The sequence below is a fragment of the Somniosus microcephalus genome, unplaced genomic scaffold, assembly GCF_052327205.1.
Source record: "Somniosus microcephalus isolate GS21.2 unplaced genomic scaffold, FLI_Smic_1.0 scaffold479, whole genome shotgun sequence".
NCBI lineage: Eukaryota > Metazoa > Chordata > Chondrichthyes > Squaliformes > Somniosidae > Somniosus > Somniosus microcephalus.
This window is the reverse complement of record NW_028225666.1, coordinates 8,095-30,646: the sequence shown is the minus strand read 5'-3', so window position 1 is coordinate 30,646 and position 22,552 is coordinate 8,095. Positions and strand designations below refer to the sequence as shown.

The following is a 22,552-nucleotide window of genomic DNA, read 5'->3' as shown; positions in this document are numbered from 1 at the left end:
ACATCAAGGAAGTTAATGTTCTCACCAGAGATCGCAAGATCTCTGTGGGTAGCTTTCTTCAAAATCAGCGGGGATCGCTGTCACCTCGCCGCTGGCCGCAAATTATGGGCCAATGTTCGTCCTGTTAAGGTGCCTGAAAGAACCTTTATTTTTGTTTATGGTGCTAATTCCTTCAATAAAGAAACTATACTCATACCTTGCAATTTAGTTACCTTCTGCCAATTTTGGTTAAAACACAAGTAAAAAGTGTGAAATTTAAAATTGTAGTATCTTAGTACCTATATGCAATCCTGCCTCAGATAGCCTGCTTATCTGAAGGTTTGTCTATCTCTGAAAATAAGTACATCATTGCCAAAGACTGGGTCAGTTGTGTGAAATGTTCCCTGCTTCGTGAAATAGAGAACCTGCGATTCGATGGCTTTGATCTATTTGAACAGATAGTTATTCTAAGCCACGTCTATTCAAATGAAAAGTGACTGTAATTGAAGTCATTTTGCAATCACTTACTGTACTTGAAAGTCTGCAGAAATGTCATGCTGTTACCCAGTGGAAAGCACATGAAGGAATGAGTGCAGACATGAATAAAAAGGATTCTTATAGAATCAATGTGGAGCTTTAGCCTCAGAGTAAATTTAAAAATGCTGTTAAAAAACAAAATTCACTGAAAGCGTGAAGGCAGTACTTAAGTTGATGAAAGATTTCTTTCACAATGAACAACAACAAACGCATTGGTCTCTCTGCAACTTTTAACACAGTTGACCTCTATTCCACTGTCCAGCTCAGTGGGACTTCACTTGTTTGGTTCCAAGCTTACTAATTTGATTTTAGCCAGAGCAACAGCGTCTCTTCCCACCCCCTCACTGTCATCTCGGAAGTCCCTAAGGATCTATCCTTGCCCTCCTCACCTCTTCTTCCTCCATTTCCTTATATTACAACAGTGACTACACTTCAAAAGTATTTCACTGGCTGTAAAGTGTTTTGGGACGTTCTGAGGTCGTGAAAGGCTCTGTATAAATGTAAACTCTTTCTTTCTTTCCTGCTTTACATGTGACCCTTGGTGACATCGTCTGCAGACATAGCTTCCACATTGACGCTACTGACACCCAGCTTTACTACTCCACCATCTCTTCCACGATTCTTCCACTGCCTCTGTGTTATCAGACTGCTTGTCCAACAACTAGTCTTAGATGAACCACAATTTCCTCCAGCTACACATTGGGAAGACCAAAATCATCAACTTCAGCCCCCACAAACCTTGCACCCTTGCCACAGATTCTATCCTCTTGTTTGACCACTGTCTCAGTGTAGATGAAAGGATAAAATTACAAAGGAATATTGACAGATTAAGTGAATGGGCAAAACTGTGGCAAATGGATTTCAATGTAAGCAAATGTGAGGTCATCCACTTTGGACCTAAAAAGGACAGAACAGGGTATTGTCTAAATGGTGAAAAGCTGAAAACATTGGATGTCCAAAGAGACTTGGAGGTTCAGGCACATAGATCATTAAAATGTCATGAACAGGTACAGAAAATAATCAAAAAGGCTAATGGAATGCTGGCCTTTTATATCTAGAGGACTAGAGTACAAGGGAGTAGAAGTTATGCTACAGCTGTACAAAACCCTGGTTAGACCACACTTGGGAGTTACTGTGAGCAGTTCTGGCACCACACCTTAGGAAGGATATATTGGCCTTGGTGGGAGTACAGTATAGGTTTACCAGAATGATACTCGAACTTCAAGGGTTAAGTTACGAGGAGAGATTACACAAATTAGGGTTGTATTCCCTAGAATGTAGAAGGTTAAGGGGTGATCTGATTGAAGTTTTCAGGATATTAGGGGGAACAGATAGGGTAGAGAGAGGAAAAACTATTTCCGCTGGTTGGGGATTCTAGGACTAGGGGGCATAGTCTAAAAATTAGAGCCAGACCTTTCAGAAATGAAATTAGGAAACACTTCTAAACACAAAGGATGGTAGAAGTTTGGAACTCACTTCCGCAAACAGCAATTGATGCTAAATCAATTGTTAAGTTTAAATCGGAGATTGATAGCTTTTTGTTTACCAAAGGTATTAAGGGATATGGGCCAAAGGCGGGTATATAGAGTTAGATCGCACATCAGCCATGATCTCATTGAATGGCAGAGCAGGCTCAAGGGGCTGAATGGCCTACTCCTGTTCCTATGTCTCAGACTGAACCAGATTGTTCACAACTTCAAACTGAGTTTCCGGCCTCATATCCTCTCCATCATAAAGAACAATAATTCCACCACTGTAACAATGCCCACTTCTGCCCATTGGCCACAGAAACCCTCATTCATGCCTGTCACCTCTAAACTTGACTACTCAAATGATCTCCTGGCTGGTGAGAGTTCCAGATTACCACTATCCCTTCTGCGAAAAATAAATTCCTAATTTCACTCCTAAATGACCTAGCTCTAATTTTATTATGGCCCCACCAGAGGAAATAGTTTCATTGGGGTAGATTTTCCCGAACTTGTCGGGAAGAAGGCGGGACTTCAACTTTTGGGTTTTTGACCCGCCTACATCGACGTCCGGCCAATCCACGCGATTTTCCCTTGATTGACCTTGTTGAGCCCGCCCAGCGGGCTCAGCAGGCCAACTAAGGGTCACCCGGCAACAGGTGACGTCACAGACTGCAATTTCATCTGTCAAGAGTTCTTGACAGATGAAATATCAGTGTTTCACAGCTGTTTGAAGCTGTGAAACACTGACAGTCTGAGTTCTACCATGAATCCTTCTGCACAGACTCAGTTAGAACTCTCAGCAGCACTCAAAGCTGAAGGCTGTCACTTTTCACAGATCACAGCCGTTCAGCTTTAAGTTCCGGGTGAGTGATGGGCTCCCGACGGCTACAGGAAGAAAGGCTGTTAAGGTAAGTACAGGTAAGTAAAAGTTCTTTACACACTTTAGACACACCAAACACACTTACCTTTGCACTCATGCACCCATCACTCACCTGAGCGCTGACATCGCGACCCCTTCAACTCCTTCAACCCGACGGCCCGCCTGCTCTAGCCTGGCGTGGTTTGGAGCTGTCGGGAAACCTAGACGAAACCCCTCAAAATAGGGATTAGGCTAAAAACTGCCTATTAACTACCTGTTAACAGGCAGTTAATTGGCATTAATCCCTTCCCGCCTGGTTTCGGTGGGTCCCAGTGCGGGGCGGGTACCCTCCGCCCCGGATACTTGCGTGGGGTGGGGTTTTGGGCGGGATGGTGTCGGGACCCCCAAATTTGGGATTTCCCCCCCCCCACACACCTGACGGCTCCAGGAAAATCTAGCCCATTGTATCTACCCTATCAAATCCATTTATCACTTTAAACATCTCAATCAAATCATCCTAAACCTTCTAAGCTCAAGGGAATATAAACCACATTTCTGTAACCTGTCCTCATAATTTAACCCTTTAATCCCTGGTATTATTCTGGTACATCTGTGCTGTTTCCCTCTTTGGAAAATTATGATTAATGCCTCTGCAATTTCCTCATCTACTTCTTTTAATACCCTGAGATGGAAACCATCAGATCCTGGAGATTTATCTATCTGAAGTCCCATTATTTTCTCCATTACCATTTTTTAGTTTATATTAAATCCACTAAGATTCTCGCCTTGACTTTTTTGTAGGTTCCTGCTGGTATTTCGTCCTCTTCCTCCACTGTAAAAATGGATATAAAGCACTCATTTTTACCCTCCTAACAGAGTCAATAGGTCGAGGACAACATATTTTCAGTTCTCTGAGAAGCAGTGGTTATGGAGGCAGCGGGCTCGATTTTGTTATGGGGCAATCTGGGGTCGTGTAATCCGCTTTTCGTGTTAGCCACCCGATTCTAAATCAATGTGGGAGAATGAAGCGATTTTAACTTAAGTGGGCAATTGAGTTCCAGTGTGTGGGAACCCAAGGCCCAATTAGTTTTTTCAGTCTGAAACTCGCCTCCGATGACGTCATCATTGCTGCTGCATTTAAGGTCTGCAACAAGCCTTGCTTCTTCTGCAGACTGCCAACCTTTTGGCCTTTCATGTTAGAGGGACCTGGAGGCAGAATGACCAGCGAGAGACCTAGGTCTGCTCCCAGGTTTGATGATGTTGCCCTGCAAGCTTTAATGGAGGGAGCAAGAGCCAATAAAGAGATGCTCTTCCCTTCTTCAGGGAGGAAGAAGCCTCCCCAGCAGACCAAGGCTGTGTGAATCCAGGTGGCCCGCAGAACCTGGGTTCAGTGCAGGAAGAGGTTTCATGACCTTCTGCGCACTGGCAAAGTGAGTATGACTTTCCCATCACCCTCAATCTGATCCCCATTGCCTCTCCTCACCAGCACACAGCTTTAGCAATCTCTTCCTCCACATCCCACTTGACACTGACATCCATGCACCCTTACCCATTCCCTCTCTCTCTATGCTCACATTCACCTAACTATTCGACTATGCAGCCCTCACACTCCCTATCACTGTGATGCTAGGAAAACAACTTACAACACACAGGGAGGGCCCTTGGTCTTGCCACCTCACTCCATCTTTGTCTCCTTCTAAGCATCTATGCTATGGATTCTCTACACTCACTCCTTCATTCTCACTCAAACTCCGCAAGTGGGGGACGGACAGACGGGTGCATCACAGCAAGCTGGTGACAGAATAGTTTTCCATCTCTCTCATTGACATTGCATGAGTCGCTGATAATAATTCTAAAGCTCTAACGGATGGACTTATGATCATCTGCAATATGCATGTAACCTTGGCATCACATCTCTGACTCTCCTTTACTCCCCCACAGGACCATCGCAAGCACCCGTCCCCACTAGCCAGGAGGAAGAGCCTGAGCATCCTGACTCCTCAGAGGAAGCTGCAACCTCTGAGGGCGCGTCAGCAGAATTCAGCGCACCCAGCACCAGCACAGACACTCACACATCGGTGGGACCTTCGCGAAATAGAGTAGTGTTGTCACCTGGTGTATCACAGCTCACAAGTGAGCATGAGCAGGTGGTGGAGACAGGGACAGCAGTGGAGAGTCCTAGTCGGGAGGGCGCAGGACTCTCCCAGCTCGGCTCAGCTGCATGTCGACCCTCTGCCTCTGGGTCCATCCATGAGATCAGTGGTGATGGAACTCCAGGAACAGATGCAGGAGTCTCTGGCAGGTTTTGTCTCCAGGGTCGCTGCGAGTGTGGAGCGAATGGAGGAGTCCATTGCGAACATGAGCAGAGCCTTTGTGGAGTCATTGGCGCATGAACGCATCACCATGGAAAGGATGGCAACCTCCATGGAGGTGATAAGTCACCAGAGTGCAGAAAACATGGCGAGTGTTCTGAATAGAATGACATCTCTGGAGGAGCGATGGTCATCTATTGAACAGAGAAACCAGACCTTCATGGAAGTCCTTCTGAGTAGGACTGCCAGTGCAGATACGGGTCCCCATGGCCCCCCTGATGTGCAGCAAGGTGCTCTCAAGCAACTTGCAAGCGCTGAGGGGGACCTGACCCATGAGAGGGAAGTTGGTGGCAGACATCAAGGAAGTGGGGGCTCCTCTCCATGCGCTCACACTTCCATGCCACTGCAGAGCCCTCGGTCAGAGCCCCACCCAACTGAGATTGGCGTCTCAACCCCTGCACAGCCGCAGGAGACTGTTGGCGAGCCTTCACAGGTTCGCAACCCCAGAGGACGCCCGCCAAAGGTGTCGAGACAGGAGCAGCAAGAAAGTGAGCAAGGGGCCGCCACATCTGCTGAAGCCACAGGGGAAGCACCACATAGGAGCACGCGTAAGAGAAAGATACTGCACAAATAGTACAAGGGTAGTCACTTGGGTGAAATTTGATGTTTAATGTTAAAAAGCCATCAGATGGTTACTGTAAATAAAAAATCTGATGGTTACTGCTGCAGTTGTGGCGTGTGTCATTTCGCTAATGGGACTTCCACATTGAGGGCTTAGGATTACTTGGTATATACCTCAGTTGAGGAAGCGCTCAGTGAAGGTGGCGAGAGGGGTTTCCCAGGAGGTCACACTGGAGATGGGTGTCAGGCTCCAAACTTCCACAGCTGTGGCTATGCCTTCTAAAAGTTCCCCCAGACCTGAGACAACAAAGTCCTGCCACCTGCAAATGATGGCTGATCAAATATCCTATTTAATGGTGGAGCTGCAGCTAATAGTCAGCAATCCAATTGTGCTCCCGCCAGGTTTCACCGTCGTGTTTCAGAGCAAGCGTGCTTCACGTCGGAAAAGGGTTAAAATCACCAAGGCCTTTCAAAATGGGATAATAGAGGCAATTTAGTGCTTGTTAAGGGCCTTAAGGGCCTATCCCGCCTCTTGGAGGCGGGACGGAGACGGGAGCAGTAAACACGATGTATTTAAAATTGCTTGGAGGCGGGGCCCCCTGCCCCCACCCGCCACTTTTTGCAATTTTAACACCCCACACACCTCCATTCCCACCTCCACGGCCCTGTGAAATTCAAGCCCAGCGACTCTCTCGGGAAGCTCTGATGGAGTTGTGTCACTTCCTACAACAATACCTGTAACCAACTGCCACAGCTAGCACAGCATTGCCTGTTGCAGTCAAGGTCATTGCAGCCCTGAACCTCTTTGTATAAGACTTCTTCCAGGCTGCCAAAGGGGACATCAGTAACATCAGTCTATATAGTTCATGCTTGCATTACGCGGGTGACTGTTGCCATGTTTGCTTGCGCAAATACTTTCATCACTTTCTCCATGAACATCCAGATGCAGGATAGAGCTCTGGAGTATGCACAGATTACAGGCTCTCCCCAAGTCCATAGCTTCACTGGCTGCACTCACATCATCCTGTAAGCTACTTCACATGACACCACTGCCTTTATGAATTGTAAGGGCTTCCACTCCATTAATGAGCAACTGGTGTGTGAGCACCAGCAACACTTCATACAGGTCAGTGCCCACTTTCCAACAGCTGGCATAACGCTTTCATCTTGTGCCAATTGTCCATCCTCCACTCATTGCGTCACTGCCATGCACCAGAATCCCACACAAGTTGGTAGTGGACTCCTTCACAATCTCGGAGATGTTGCGGTAACTCCCTGGCATGCAGTCTAATACATTCAGCAATTGCTAGTGCACAGAGAGCATTTTTCTTTTAAACACTGTCCCCTAAATTCTGCATCTCCATCCTCTTTAGCAGAACTAGGACATGCTTCCCTTCCAGTGAGTCGTTTCCTGGGCTGTCTTTTCCACCTGCACCTGTTCCTACTCACTTGTGCTGGGTGAAGCACCCAGCGCAGACGCCTCTAACTCATTATCTGTACCATGTGAGATGCTGATTTCTGTGTAGGTGCTTGGAAGGGTAAATGCAAGTGATGGTGCACCTTTGGGAGGGTTGTGTCTCCCATCTATATGATTGCAGATCTCAAGTTGTCTGAAGGACCTTGAAAAAAGGCGCAGGGACAAGGGTTAAAACATAATGACAAGGATAAGCAGTAACAGATGAGTGGCAGCACAATGCCGCACCAGGTTGTCATGCTGAATGTAACACCAGGAGGGTTAAATGAAAAGAAAAAATAATGGGAAAATGTCCAAATACCCTGCTGTACGTAACCTCCAGCATCATCATCTGCAATGCTGCATGCCCTCTCCCTGCCAATGATGCTGATAGTCACATCATCCATTGGTGTCAGAGTTTACAGTGTAGGATTGCCTTCTGTTGTTGAAGTCTCCCTTTGATTGTGTGCCAATTTCTCCTGAAAGAAGTAGGTTAATGTGTGCGTTGTTGAAGAGTTTTGAAGATCTATGAGGCAGCTTAAAATAGTGTGTATGTTGAGAGAAAGAAGCAGGAAGTGTAGCCAAGGGGAAAGTAGTTGTGGTGTTGAATGTATGAGTGCAAGCAGGAAGTGGTGCGGTGAAATGCCCTGTTGTGATCGGGAATAGGTATGGGAAGCAGGGAAGGGAAGGATTGATAGTGCTGAGGCTTAAGTAGGGTGGTACAGGGTTGTATAGAGAGTTGTGAAGGGGAATCTTACCTTGGCAGTCCTGGTGAACTGCAGCCAGGTCCTTAAAATAACACTGCTGGCATTGACCTGCTGAGCCACCTCTCTCGATTGCTGCTGGCTAATTTTACAGGGCACCTATTGCCCATTGACGAGAAAGAGGATCTCTGTCCTGTTTCTCACTTGCTCCACGAGAATCGGGGGCAGGGAACAATGTCATGCTGCCTGCTTCTCCAATAACTCTCACACATTTGAAAAGTGCACCTGCCTCTGTAAGGGCTGCAGATTTCATGCTCTCCAAATCAGCTCGCCTGTTGTATTTAAATAAGACCATGAAAACTGACCGATCCTCCTGCCAACATAATCGGGCGGGCAGAGCCATCACCCTACCTACTGCCTGCTCAATGTACGCTCCACATGAAAATCAACCTCAATGTCTTGTGAACTGGGACTGGAGGGGATTAGGGTGCCTTTGTGAAGTGGACAGTGACCGTTGAAGTAACTTTTGGGTAAATCAGGATTGATCTATTGAAAATCCAAGTGTCATTTTTTTTACATTACAAATTTATTATTTGTGAACTATGAAAGTACTTAAAATTAACCAGAATTCATCACTTTTAATGGATAGATTCAAAATACACCAATAAGATTGTGCTTCCAACATTTGGGTTTCCCTTTCAGAAATTCATGCACTTTTCTTTTTTTCCCTCTAATACAAGATAAGGAATATGGGGGGAGAAATTCGGCATCGCCTCGTTTGGGGCGCTAAATTTTGAAATCGTGAAAAATTAGCGCCAGGCACTAATGAGTCTGAGGTTTCCGTAAATTGGCTTTTAGCACTCCTGGAAAGAGCTGGGGCGCTAAACCAAGTGCTAATGACCTAATCAGGGTGTTACAGGGGCGCTACAAGCAGAGCGATAATGAATTTCAGGTGCTATGCAATCGGGAATGATCCTTCACACTGGCCCCTTCCAGCTCTTAAACGGGAGGTATGTGCTCATTGTGCAAATCCTCATTATCAGCCATTGCTGGCTGAGAAGACGACCTGCAAGGAACGCAATCCCCTGATCGTGATGGCTGATCCCACTCCCAGGGAGGGAGCACGTCGTTTCATGGATGAGGCACTGGAGGCATTGGTCGCGGGAGTGGAGCGAAGGAGGGCAGTGCTGTTCCCAGACACTAGGAGGCGACCACTGCCCCAGGTATTCAGGGCAACATGGAGGTAAGTGGCCCAGGAGGTCTCAGCGAGTAGTGTGGTCATACACAGCCTGACACAGTGCCAGAAGAAATTCAATGACCTCACATGCTTCAACAGATCCGAAATACCAGCATCTGAATCTCAGTCTGTACACACTGCACAAACCACCACTCAACCACCAATCATCTTCACCTACTCAAACTCACAGCCACATCTCACACCTTGCCTACAATCACAGCTATTCAACTACGGCAGGCATATCTCCCAAACACACAGCTGGACTCTGACTCACACACATTTGTTTCTCTTGCAGGCCAATATAGCTCACAATAGGAGGGAGTAGCACAGAACAGGTGGGGGTGATGCGCAGCTCCAGCAGCTTTCAGACCTGGAGGAGCGAGTGCTGCGACTCATTCGGCAGCAGGTGGTGGGCGGCGTGGCCGTCAGCAACGTTGACCCCCCCTTGGGGGCAACAACGGTATGTTCATCCCCTCTCCTTCTCTCATCTTACTTCCCCCTCACACCACAGGCCTTTCCCAATTTCCAGCTCCTGATACTGTTTGCATTCCTTGCTCACTTCCTGCCCCCATTCCCTCACCTTAACGCAAGACTTGTGCCTTTATGCTTCAGAGAATCAGCAACCAAATGACCAGCCTGTCCCTGAGCCTCCCACTGAGAGTGAGGAAAGAGAAGAGGAGGAGGAGGAGCAAAGCACCGCATCACTGCATCTCTCACCCGCAGACACTACCTCAGATACTGGCACTACGTGATCTTCAGAGGCAAGTTTAGTAGAGGAGTCTGCACTGGGTGATGCACCGGGGACGAGCGGGCTGCAGCAAGGCCAGGGGGAAAGGAAGCTCAGGAGCTAGCACCCCGGAGGGCGAGTTCGTGCACGAGTTCTGCTGCATAGGACTCAGATGAGGACCTCAGTGGGGAGGTGTTCACAAGAAGGGTGATGTCCATGCACTCCGAGATGATAGGTGCAATGGCAAGGGTGCCCGAGAGCCTCTCTGCAATGGTAAGGAGCATGGAGGAGTCCGCCTCCAACATTGCACAGAGCTCTGCGCACACCATGGAGCCCATCATTTCCACTCTGCAGAGGATGGTGGACTCCCAGAGAGACTGTGCGGATCCAGACCTCATGACGCGCGTCATGGGCGATGTGGCAGCTTCCATTGCAGCACAGGCGGAAGCGACGCAACGTCTTAGTGCTGTCATAGTCAATGGTTGGTGGCATCGAATCTCAGACTGCTCTCATGCAGTCTCAACTTGATGCCACGCAAGCTCTGACTGCTGCCATCGTCACTGGATCTCACGGTTTCGCAGCAGGCTAGCAATCTGTGCTCCAGCAGATTGGTAGTGATGCTGAGATGCTGCCCCGGGGTAGTGGCAGTGGGTCAGTGGAGCAGGAACCTGCTGTCCTCTCTCAGGGTGACAGCATTTCTGATCCCACCACTGCCACTCCGCCATTGCACTTGTTGCTGCCTGTCATCCGGCCAGCCCAGACTGTCGCCGCCCAGCCTGAGGTGGCGCAGTTTACAGCCGGGCCTTCCAGGCCCAGAGCTGATCGAGGGCGTCCTGCAAGACCATCTGTAGTCTCTGGCACCGACACTCAGCAGCCTTCGACCAGCCCTGCTGCAGCCACTGGGGGGACACTATGTAGGAGCAGTAGATTAGGGAAAGGCACTGTAAAGAGCAGAAGTAAGGGTTTGCACAAAGGTGATTAGTCAATATTGTTGCTGAATATATGTGGTTGCTGAATTTGGATACATTTATTATTGGAATGTTGCAGATTTGGGGCTGTGTCTCATTTCAGCTTTGGGGTGTGGTATGGAATGAGAAATTGATGGAATGATGGGAACGTGCTGAGCAACCGGGAAGTGGCCTCCAATTCATTGGCACCGAAGTCTGATGAGGCGGTCACGAACCGCCCTTCAACAAGGCCGACTGAGTGGCAGCCTACTCTGTAACTGATGTTCGTGTTCCTGTTCCTCCTCCTGCTCCTGAGGTGCTGCGGCTATGCCTGGTGGCAATGGCTGCACCCTCATGATGGCCAAGTTTTGCAGCATACAGCAGATGATGACGAAAGGGACACCCACTCAGCTGAGTACTGGAGGGCTCCTCCCGAACGGTCAAGGCAGCGGAACAGTTGCTCGAGCACTCCGATGGTCTGCTCAATAATGTTCCTGTGGCAGCATGGCTTTCATTGTATGAGTGTTGGGCACGAGTGCTGGGGTTGAGATGGGGAGTCATGAGCCAGGTGAAGAGCAGATAGCCCTCGTCTCCCAGCGGCTATCTGCTAGCTTGATGTGGTGGCTGGAAGAGTGCCACAGGATGAAGGCATCGTGGCTGCTGCCAGGATAGCAGGCATTGACGGTGAGGAAGAGCTGTGTGTGGTCGCACACTAACTGCATATTAAGTGAGTGGTACATAGAAACATAGAAGATAGGCGCAGGAGTAGGCCATTTGGCCCCTCGAGCCTGTTCCGCCATTTAATGAGATCATGGCTGATCATCCAAATTCAGTACCCTGTCCCTGCTTTCTCCCCATATCCCTTGATCCCTATAGAAACATATAGTGGCCTTTGCAGTTATGGAATACCTCAGGATTGTTATGAGGTGCCCACAAAGCGATGTGGGTGCAGTCAATGGCGCCCTGCACCATGGGGAAGCCCGTTATCCTGGCAAAGCCACATGCACGCTCGCACTGCTTCTCTCGCCTCATGGGGAAAGAAATGTAGTCCCTTCTCCTTCTGTAGGGAGCATATGTGACCTCGCGGATGCAGCAATGGACGGTGAACTGTGATATGTTAGATATGTCTCCTGCTGCACACTTGAAGGATCCGCTGGCGAAGAAATTGAGGGCGACGGTGACCTTGACTGCCATTGAGAGACGTGGTGCTCCTGATGTGAGGCTCGAGGAGGTGGCTGTAGGAGGTGGCAGAGCTCTGTGACCACATCCTTGGTGAAGCAGAGCCTTCTAAGACACTGTTCCTCAGTGAGATTGATGTAGGAGAAATGCTGCTGGAATACCCTGGGAGGGTAAGGCCTCCTGTTGAGAGCCCTGTTGGCCCTCCTCTCTCTGGCCACATTTTGCAATCTTTTTCTCTGCCTCCGACAGTGATGCAGGAGGGCGAGGTCCAGAGCCAGTACAGCCCCCATTAAATGATGGAAATGTTGCACTATCAAATGTAAGCCAAATGAAAGTGATAAATTTTTCTCAGGCAGAATACTCCCTCAAGTTGAGAACGCTCAAATCGCCGGTTTGCTTTTGTCAAATGACAAGGCAGCATTCTTTGTCGACTAAAAAAATACCTGAAGTTGACACCTTTATATAGCGCTCCTCCAGTGCTCATCCGACTGCATTCCGCCTCCTCTGCCAGTTGTTGCTAACGGCAGGCACTCAGGCAGGGGGCGAGAGTGAATTTCAAAGCCGGGGCGCTGCACACCCGGATGACGTCACGATCTTCGGCTGCAGGAGAGCGTGGCGCTAGTGGTTACCACCGCTACAAACCTCCACTTCAATTTTGTGGGTGTCAGTACTATTGCCGCGCCCGGTCACAAAGCTGGTATCGCCCTGTTAGCGCCCCTGGAGGCACTAACGGGAGGCACTAAGGTACCCAATTTCTCCCCCCTGGTGTATGCCTTTAGAAAGCCTGTGAAAGTACTTGTTTCCATGTCAGTGCCACTCTTGAGTTCTCAGCTTTTTGGGGTCTGGTTCAGCTTTTGCTAGTTTTCTAGGTTGGCATGTATAGGCATTGCAGGGTTCTGCAACTTGGCTGCAAGCCTTCAGTACATAATGAATTAGTTGGAGATCGCAAGATGTGTGAACATTATTCTATGATGCGAATGCAATGGTTCCAAAAAGACTGAATTTGATAATGAGCACAAGGCGCAAAAATATGGGCACAAAGGAGAAGAAAACTTAATTGGATACGATGACTTTTGAAACTGTTGTAAGAAATCACACAACACCAGGTTATAGTCCAACAGCTTTATTTGAAATCACAAGCTATCGGAGCGCTGCTCCTTCGTCAGGTGAAGTGGAGAGATGCATAAAAACACAGCTTATATAGTCAGAGAATAATGTCAGGTGTTTACAGGTAATCTTTCTAACTGCCATTTATCACACCTCGGCAGAGAGATAATCACAGCAATCAAAGGTGTAAATGGTGTCCAAACAGGTCAGTCAGGAAAACATTACATCAAAGAACAATGAGGTGGGGTCACAAGGGGTCAAATGTTGCAGATGCTGGGGTCTGTATGAAAAACAAAAAAAGACAAAAAACATTTTTTTTGCTGGAAATCACAGCAGGTCCGGCCGCATCTGTGTGGAGAGAACAAGCCAACGACGACTTGAGTCTGGATGACCCTACGTCAGGTGGGGTTACATGTAGCGTGACATGAACCCAAGATCCCAGTTGAGGCCGTCCTCATGGGTGCGGAACTTGGCTATCAGTTTCTGCGCGACGATTTTGCGTTGTCGTGTGTCTTGAAGGCCGCCTTGGAGAATGCTTACCCAAGATCGGAGGCTGAATGTCCTTGACTGCTGAAGTGTTCCCCGACTGGGAGGGAACACTCCTGCCTGGCAATTGTTGCGCGGTGTCCGTTCATCCGTTGTCGCAGTGTCTGCATGGTCTCGCCGATGTACCATGCTCCGGGGCATCCTTTCCTGCAGCGTATGAGGTAGACAACGTTGGCCGAGTCACATGAGTATGTACCTGGTGGGTGGTGTCCTCATCGGGTGGTGTCTGTTTTTTTGTTTTTCATACAGACCCCAGCATCTGCAACATTTGAGCCCTTGTGACCCCACCTCATTGTTCTTTGATGTAATGTTTTCCTGACTGACCTGTTTGGACACCGTTTACACCTTTGATTGCTGTGATTATCTCTCTGCCGATGTGTGATAAATGGCAGTTAGAAAGATTACCTGTAAACATCTGACATTATTCTCTGACTATATAAGCTGTGTTTTTATGCATCTCTCCACTTCACCTGATGAAGGAGCAGCGCTCTGAAAGCTTGTGATTTCAAATAAAGCTGTTGGACTATAACCTGGTGTTGTGTGATTTCTTACATTTGTCCACCCCAGTCCAACACCGGCATCTCCACACCTTTGAAACTGTTGAACAAGAGAAAAATTCAATGCCAACAACTAGAGGAACTTGACTCATCAACAACCTGTCTGAAGTCTCCCGCCACATTATTAGAGGACACAGGCCTAGAAATTTGGGCACACCCATCTTTGAACTACTTACTCTGCGCAGGAATGGTGAGGTTTGAAGAGCCCCAGATAGTAATCCTTGGTCCTCATTTACATAGGAACGATGCTGTGGGAGGAGCCCAAGAAAGTAAGTGGTGGAAGATCAGCGTTAGCAGTGGCCCACAAGTAAGTAATGGCCTTGTGTGGGGTGGGGGGATCTCGCTCGGGTGAGAGGGGTCTCAGAGGGGGAATCGCTGGCCTTGGGAAAGGTGGGGAGCGATCAGTGGCTGGGGGCGAATGATAGCCTGGCAGGGGTCGTGTCAGCTGGCAGTGGCCTGCGGGTTCGGAGCCTGGAGGTTGGGGATCTCTGGGCCGGGGGGGGGGGGGGGCAGGGGGCGGGAACAGGAGCGGCGGTGAGCAGGAAGGCTTTATTTTAATTATTCATTCTAGGGGTATGGGCGTCGCTGGCAAGGCCGGGAATTTATTGCCCATACCTAGTTTTGCACAAACACTTAGCAGCCCTTTAAGTACAAAATTGTTCGCTGCCCATTTTACCTGGCAAGGCCGGCACCAGCTGCCAACCTCGCTGCTGCTGGTTAAAATGCATTCGGGGTCTGAATGGTGCCATCTCACTCCGTCTTTGTAATGTTAATGATACCTTCATCTGCCTGGGACAAAAACCTCACATGCTGCCAGAAATGTGCCTCTTAAAATGGCGTGGGCATGTGTGCAGCTTGACTCCTGTGAGTGCCATGCTTCTGATATTTTAATCCTCTGCTCACTCTGTTCTTGTTTGAAGCGCCGGGGGGGGGGGGGTTAAAATCGGGGCTGTAATCTTTAATGGCAAATGGGCTGTTCATATCAATAATGCTGAAAAGAGGGTTATGGTTAATACTTCCCACAGCCCTTTCCTATTATAAACATGGGAGGGGAGGAACTTGGCGTGTTTGGTAAGGTTAATAAATACAGCTTAGAATTACATATCTGCAGCATCTGGTGGCATTGATAATGTATAGGTACTTGTTAAATAGATTAAGGTGGGCCCAACATTATGTCCCCGAGAGGTCTGCTTGTTGGGATACTAGAGATAGGTCTTAGAAAGAAAAGACTTGCATTTATATAGCGCCTTTCACGACCACTGGATGTCCCAAAGCGCTTTACAGCCAATTAAGTACTTTTGAAGTGTAGTCACTGTTGTAATGTAGGAAACGTGGCAGCCAATTTGTGCACAGCAAGTTCCCACAAACAGCAATGTGATAATGACCAGACAAACTGTTTTAGATATTGATGGAGGGATAAATATTGGCTAGGACACCGGGCTAACTCCCCTGCTCTTCTTCGAAATAGTGCCATAGGATCTTTTACGTCCACTTGAGAGAGCAGACAGAGCCTCGGTTTAACATCTCATCTGAAAGACGGCACCTCCAACAGTGCAGTGCTCCCTCAGTTCTGCACTGGAGTATCAGTCTAGATGTTGTGCTCAAGTCTCTGGAGTGGAGCTTGAATTCACAACCTTCTGACTCAGAGGCAAAGGTGTTACAACTGAGCCACTTTGACTGAATACCAGCAAAAACTACACATTCTAGGGCAATGTCAGACTTGCTAAGAAATGTTAAAATGAACACCTGATGGGACATTTGAAAGGTTTCCATAAATTGGGGAGAAGAGGCTGACCTATTGAACCAATTGTGGTTGTGGATGGTTTTGAATCCACCCTTCAATAGAAATTGTAATCATTGAAGAAAAGGGATGTTCTACTTCGCCAGAGAGAAAATAATCTCAAAGTACTGCCAAATGGCAAAATAAAAAACTGTCTACCTTGATTCAGATTCTGGATAGACAAGTATAGTTAAATAAAGGGTGCCCGGGTAATCCATGTCCAGGCCAACAAGGTTCCATTTGAGTTGCTTCAGTGGTGTCCTCACATACTCTTGTTTAAATAACTTACCCTCCTCCTCCTGTAATGTAGCTGTATCCGCCAGTGCCCAGTCCATATCCGTAACGCTCTCCAAGGAAAACTGGCTCTTTTGGGTTGTAGCAGCTCAATAATCTTTGCAGTCTTGGGATACTGTATCAAAAAATAGAGTTAACCATGTGTAAATGCATAATATACCAATATAATAAAGTAGCATATAAAATCACAGTCAATATAATAAAGTAGCATATAAAATCACAGTCAAAATAATTCTGAGACATAAAGACCTCTGTGTACTATATTTAGAACAAAAATAAATGTGTTCAGTATAAACACATTTACAATTTCACTACTCAAAGCACACAGAGGAGTTATCCTTCGCCCCCATCCTGAAGCAAGACCCAAAGTTCAGTCCCTGACCAATTAGCCTGCTGATATTATCTACATTTATACGAGAAGACAGACCACTTTGGTGAAGTATGATAGGTATTGTGTCCCACTTCAGTGAAGCAACAGTGGTCCTGTATCTCATTATGAGTCACCACCCTCGAGCACCTAGGCACAAAAGTGGTTGTGGGTATAGAAAAGAAATGTAACATTTCTGGGAAGTTCAATGCGGTTTCCCATTGTGAACAGCATATAACACATTTATCATAGCCAATTATACTTCCAGACTCACAATTTAAGGTAGAATTCATTAAAAATATTAGTCAGTCAATCTGACGGTTACAGTGATGCTTCAAAAGTCTGCCGCATTTTCTAAGCTTTGATAACAGCTAAAAGCAATTATGATGGTAGTACAACAACAACTTGTATTTATATAGCGCTTTTAACATAGTAAAAAGTCCCAAAGCGCTGCACAGGAGCATTGTAAGACAAAACATTTGATACTGAGCCACATAAGGATAAATTAGGGCAGGTGACCAAAAGCTTGATCAAAGAGGTAGGTTTTAAGGAGCATCTTAAAGGAGGAAAGGGAGGTAGAGAGATTTAGGCAGGGAATTCCAGAGCTTAGGGCCTAGGCAACAGAAGGCACGGCCACCAAAGATTGAGCGATTATAATCAGGGATGCTCAAGAGGGCAGAATTAGAGGAGCGCAGATATCTCGGGGGGCTGAAGGAGATTACAGAGATAGGCAGGGGCGAGGCCAAGGAAGGACTTGAAAACAAGGATGAGAATTTCAAAATCGAAGCGCTGCTTAACCGGGAGCCAGTGTAGGTCAGCGAGCACAGGGGTGATGGGCAAACGGGACTTGGTGCAAGTTAGGACATGGGCAGCCGAGTTTTGGATGACCTCAAGTTTACATAGGGTGGAATGTGGGAGGCCAGCTAGGAGTGCGTTGCAATAGTCAAGTCTAGAGGTAACAAAGGCATGGATGAGGGTTTCAGCAGCAGATGAGCTGAGGTAAGGGCGGAGACGGGCGATGTTACGGAGGTGGAAGTAGGCGGTCTTTGTTATACTGCGGATATGTGGTCGGAAGCTCATTTCAGGGTCAAATATGACACCAAGGTTGCGAACAGTGTGGTTCAGCCTCAGACAGATGTTAGGGAGAGGGATGGAGTCAATGGCTAGGGAACGGAGTTTGTGGCGGGGACCAAAAACAATGGCTTCGGTCTTCCTAATATTTAATTGGAGAAAATTTCTGCTCAACCAGAACTGGATGCCGGACAAGCAATCTGACAAATTACAGACCGTGGAGGGGTTGAGAGAAGTAGTAGCTAGGTAGAGCTGGGTGTCGTCAGCGTACATGTGGAAACTGATGTTGTGTTTTCGGATGATGTTGCTAAGGGGCAACATATAGATGAGAAATATGAGGGGGCCAAGGATTGATCCTTCGGGGACACCAGAGGTAATGATGCAGGAGCGGGAAGAGAAGCTGTTGCAGGTGATTCTCTGGCTACGATTAGATAGATAAGAATGGAACCAGGCGAGTGCAGTCCCACCCAGCTGGACGACGGAGGAGAGGTGTTGGAGAAGGATGGAGTGGTCAACCATATCAAAGGCTGCAGACAAGTCAAGGAGGATGAAGAGGGATAATTTACCTTTGTCACAGTCACAAAGGATGTCATTTGTGACTTTGATGAGAGCCGTTTCGGTACTGTGGCAAGGGCGGAAACCTGATTGGAGGGATTCAAACATGGAATTGCAGGAAAGATGGGCACGGATTTGGGAGGCGACAACACGTTCAAAGACTTTGGAGAGGAAAGGGAGGCTGGAGATGGGACGGTAGTTTGCAAGGACGGAGGGATCAAGGGTTGTTTTTTTGAGGAGAGGGGGACAGTACCTGAGGAGAGAGAACCGTTAACAATATCAGCTAACATGGGAGCCAGAAAAGGAAGTTGGGTGGTTAACAGTTTGGTGGGAATAGGGTCGAGGGTGCAGGAGGTGGGTCTCATGGACAAGATGAGCACAGAGAGGTCATGAGGGGAGATTGGAGAGAAACTGGAGAAAGATGTGAGTTCAGGGCTAGGGAAGGGGGGAACTTTAGAGGAAGTTTGGCCTGGTGGGCTAGGGGAAGGAAGGGAAGTGGCAGAGGCAGCTGAACGGATGGTCTCAATCTTAGAGGCAAAGAAGTCCATGAGCTCCTCACACTTCTTATCGGAGGTGAGGGTGGAGGAGACAGGGGAGAGGAGTTTAAGACGGTTAGCAATAGAGAATAGAAGCTGGGGTTTATCTTTGCATTCCAGAATGATTCTGGAATAGTGAGCAATTTTGGCAGACGAGAGCAGGACCCGATAATGCTTTAAGTGGTGCAGCCAGATCTGGCGGTGAATGACTAAACCAGTTGTCCACCACATCCGTTCAAGTCTGCGTCCCTTGGATTTAAGGGAGCGAAGATGAGAGCCGTACTAGGGGGAACAGCCAGGGTGAGAGAGGGTAATTGTTTTAGTAGGGACTAGGGCATCAAAGGTGGTGGTGAGGGTGTGGCTGAGTAGATCGGTAGCTGCAGAAATGTCATGGTGAATGGAGAGCCAGATGCTGGACAGTTGGGATTTTATAAGTGCAGTTGTAAGAGAGTTGGGAAAGAGTTTATTCCAGGGGCGGACACAGAAGGAAGTAGGGTTGGGGTTGGGTGGAAGGGGGATGTGGGTGGAGAGGGATATGAGGAAATGGTCAGAGATGGCCTTATCTGCAATTGACACGATGGGCGTAGCGAGGCCACGAGAGATGGCAAAGTCGAGGGGGTGGCCGTGAATATGAGTTGGGGAGTTTACGTGGAGGGAGAGATTAAGGGAGGATAGGAGGCTAGTGAACTCAGAGGAGAGAAGCATGATGACTTGAGATGGAGGTTGAAATCACTGAGGATGAGAAGTCGTTCGGTGCAGAGCCTGAGGGAGGAGAACAGTGAAGATATCTCAGTAATAAAACTTTATGGTACTTGGATGGGTGGTAGAGAACAAGAATTTTAAATGAGCGGTGAGAGGGGTGGATTAAGGTGAGATGCTCAAAGGAGGAGAAACTGCCAGAGGAGTAGGGGGGCAGACCAAGGTGTGATTTGGTGATGAGAGCCACACCGCCATGACGGTGGTCTGAGCGGGGCAAGTGGTGGAAGGTATAGCCAGGTGGGGAGGCTTCCTTTTAAGGGTCAGGTGTCATCACCCCTCAACCAAGTTTCCGTCAAGGCGATGATGTTGATGCAATCATCCATGATAAGCTCATGGATGGCAAGGGCCTTGTTCGCAAGTGAACGACATTCTGGAGGGAGATGTGGAGAGGGTCGGTGATGGCTGCCCTACTGCCAGTGTCCATAGAATCTAAATGTACAAAACTGACTTTTATTAGTCATAAAAATTACAGCACAAAAGGAGACCATTCAGCCCATCGCACCTGTGCTGACGCCAAGATGGGGGAGGACAAAGAAGGGCAGGGGAGGAGAGGAAAGCAGTGAGGAACAGGTGGGGAGGAGGAGGGGTGGGGTAAATAAATTTTGTGAAATGTACTTAAAATAAACTATTTTTTTAAATCACAGATTTTAATGCTTTACCCATATATAATCATAATAATAGATTGATACAGCACAGAAGGAGGCCATTCGGGCCATCGTGCCTGTGATGGTTCTTTGAAAGAGCTATCCAATTAGTCACACTCCCTTGCTCATTCCCCATAGCCCTGAAAATGTTTCCTTTAAGTATTTATCCAATTCCCCTTTGAAAGTGATTACAGAATCTGCTTCCACCACTTTTTCAGGCAGTGCATTCCAGATCATAACAAATCACTGCGTAATTTTTTTCCCCTCATGTCACCTCTGGTTCTTTTGCCAATCACCTTAAATCTGTGTTCTCTGGTTACCGACCCTTCTGCCACTGGAAACAGTTTCCCCTTATTTACTCTATCAGAACCCTTCAAGATTTTGAACACCTCTATCAAATCTCCCCTTAACTTCTGCTGCTTTAAGGAGAACAACTCCAGTTTCTCTCGTCTCTGCACGTAACTGAAGTCTTTCATCCCTGGTACCATTCTAGTAAATCTCCTCTGCACCCTCTCTAAGGCCTGGATATCCTTCCTAAAGTGTGGTGCCCAAGATTGGCCACACTACTCCAGCTGGGGCCCAACCGGTGCTTTATAAAGGTTTAGCTTAACTCCCTTGCTTTTGTACTTTATGCCTCTATTTATAAAGCCAAGGGTCCCGTATGCTTTTTTAACAGCCTTCTCAACTTGTCCTGCCACCTTCAAAAACTTACGAGTGTACACCCCCAGTTCTCTCTGTTCCTGCACCCCTTTAAAATTGTTCCATTTAGTTTATATTGCATCTCCTCATTCTACCTACCTTAATCACTTCACACTTCTCTGCGTTAAATTTCATCTGACATGTGTCTGTCCATTTCACCAGTCTGTCTATGTCCTTCTGAAGTCTGTTACTATCCTTCTCAATGTTTACTACATTTCCGAGTTTCGTGTCATCGGCAAACTTTGAAATTATGCTCTGTATGCCCAAATCCAGGTCATTAATATATATCAAAAAGAGCAGTGGTCACAACACTGACTCCTGGGGGACACCACTGTATACTTCCCTTCAATCTGTAAAGCAAACATCTGTATCCATGCTGCCACTGTCCCTTTCATTCCATGGGCTTTAATTTTGCTAACAGGTCTATTATGTGATACTTTGTCAAATGCCTTTTGAAAATCCATATACACATCAACCGCACAAATTAGTCAAACATGATTTGCCTTTAACAAATCCGTGCTGATTTTCATTTATTAGCCGATGCCTTTCCAAGTGCCAATTAATTTTGTCCCTGATTATTGTCTCAAACTTTCCCCAACACTGACTGGCCTGCAGTTGCCATGTTTATCCCTCCCTCCTTTTTTGAACAGGGATGTTACATTTGCAATCCTCCAGTCCTCTGGTACCATCCCCATATCAAAGGAGGATTGGAAGATTGTGCCAGACCCTCCTCAATTTCCACCCTTACTTTGCTCAGTAACCTAGGATGAATCCTGTCCTAGATGACTTTTCTACTTTGAGCACTGCCAACCTTTTAAGTACCTCCTCTTTATCTAATTTTATCCTATCCAATTTGTCTATTACCTCCTCCTTTACTGTAACATTGGCAGCATCCTCTTCTTTAGTGAAGACAGATGCAAAGTACTCATTTAGTATTCAGCCATGCCTCTATAAGATTATCTCCTTTTTGGCCACTTCCTTCGTTTGACTACCCTTTTACTATTTATAAAAGATTTTTGGTTCCCTTTTATGTTACCCACTAATCCATTCTTATGCACTCTTTTTGCTGCTCATATTTCCTTTTTCAGTTCTCCTCTGTACTTTTTGTATTCAGCTTCGTTCTCTACTGTATTATGAACCTGACATTTTCATAAGCTTCCTTTTTCTGTTTCATTTTAATCTCTATAGCTTTAGTCATCCAGAGAGCAGTAGCTTTGGAAGCCCTTCCTTTCCTGCCTTGTAGAAATACATCTTGTCTGTACCCAAACTGTCTCCTCTTTGTAGTCCTTCCATTGCTCATTTACTGTTTTACCTGCAAATCTGATTCCAAATCACCTGGGCCAGATCCCTTTTCAACTCACTGAAATTAGCCCTCCTCTCCAGTTGAATATCTTCACATTTGATTTTTCCTTGTTCTTTTCTATAACTAAACCTAATGATATTGTGATCGTGGTTTCCCAAATGCTCTCCCACTGAAACATGCTCCACTTGCCCCACTTCATTAGGGCCTATTAGAGATCATGAGGGTAATCTGTGTGTGGAGGCGGGAGACGTCGGTAGGGTTCTTAATGAATACTTTACGTCTGTTTTCACAAAGGAGAGGGATGAAGCAG

The 22,552-nt window shown here is 47.2% G+C and overlaps 1 long non-coding RNA gene across 1 annotated transcript in view; it reads right to left on the bottom strand.

The window, feature by feature from the left end:
• Window positions 1-16,433, bottom strand: part of LOC147081738 (uncharacterized) — a 32,569-nt gene extending 16,136 nt beyond the window's left edge. Inside the window, exon 1 of the long non-coding RNA XR_015076460.1 lies at window positions 16,304-16,433. This is a non-coding gene — a long non-coding RNA (uncharacterized LOC147081738). The remainder of the gene's footprint in view (window positions 1-16,303) is intronic.
• Between the last annotated feature and the right edge of the window lie 6,119 nt (window positions 16,434-22,552).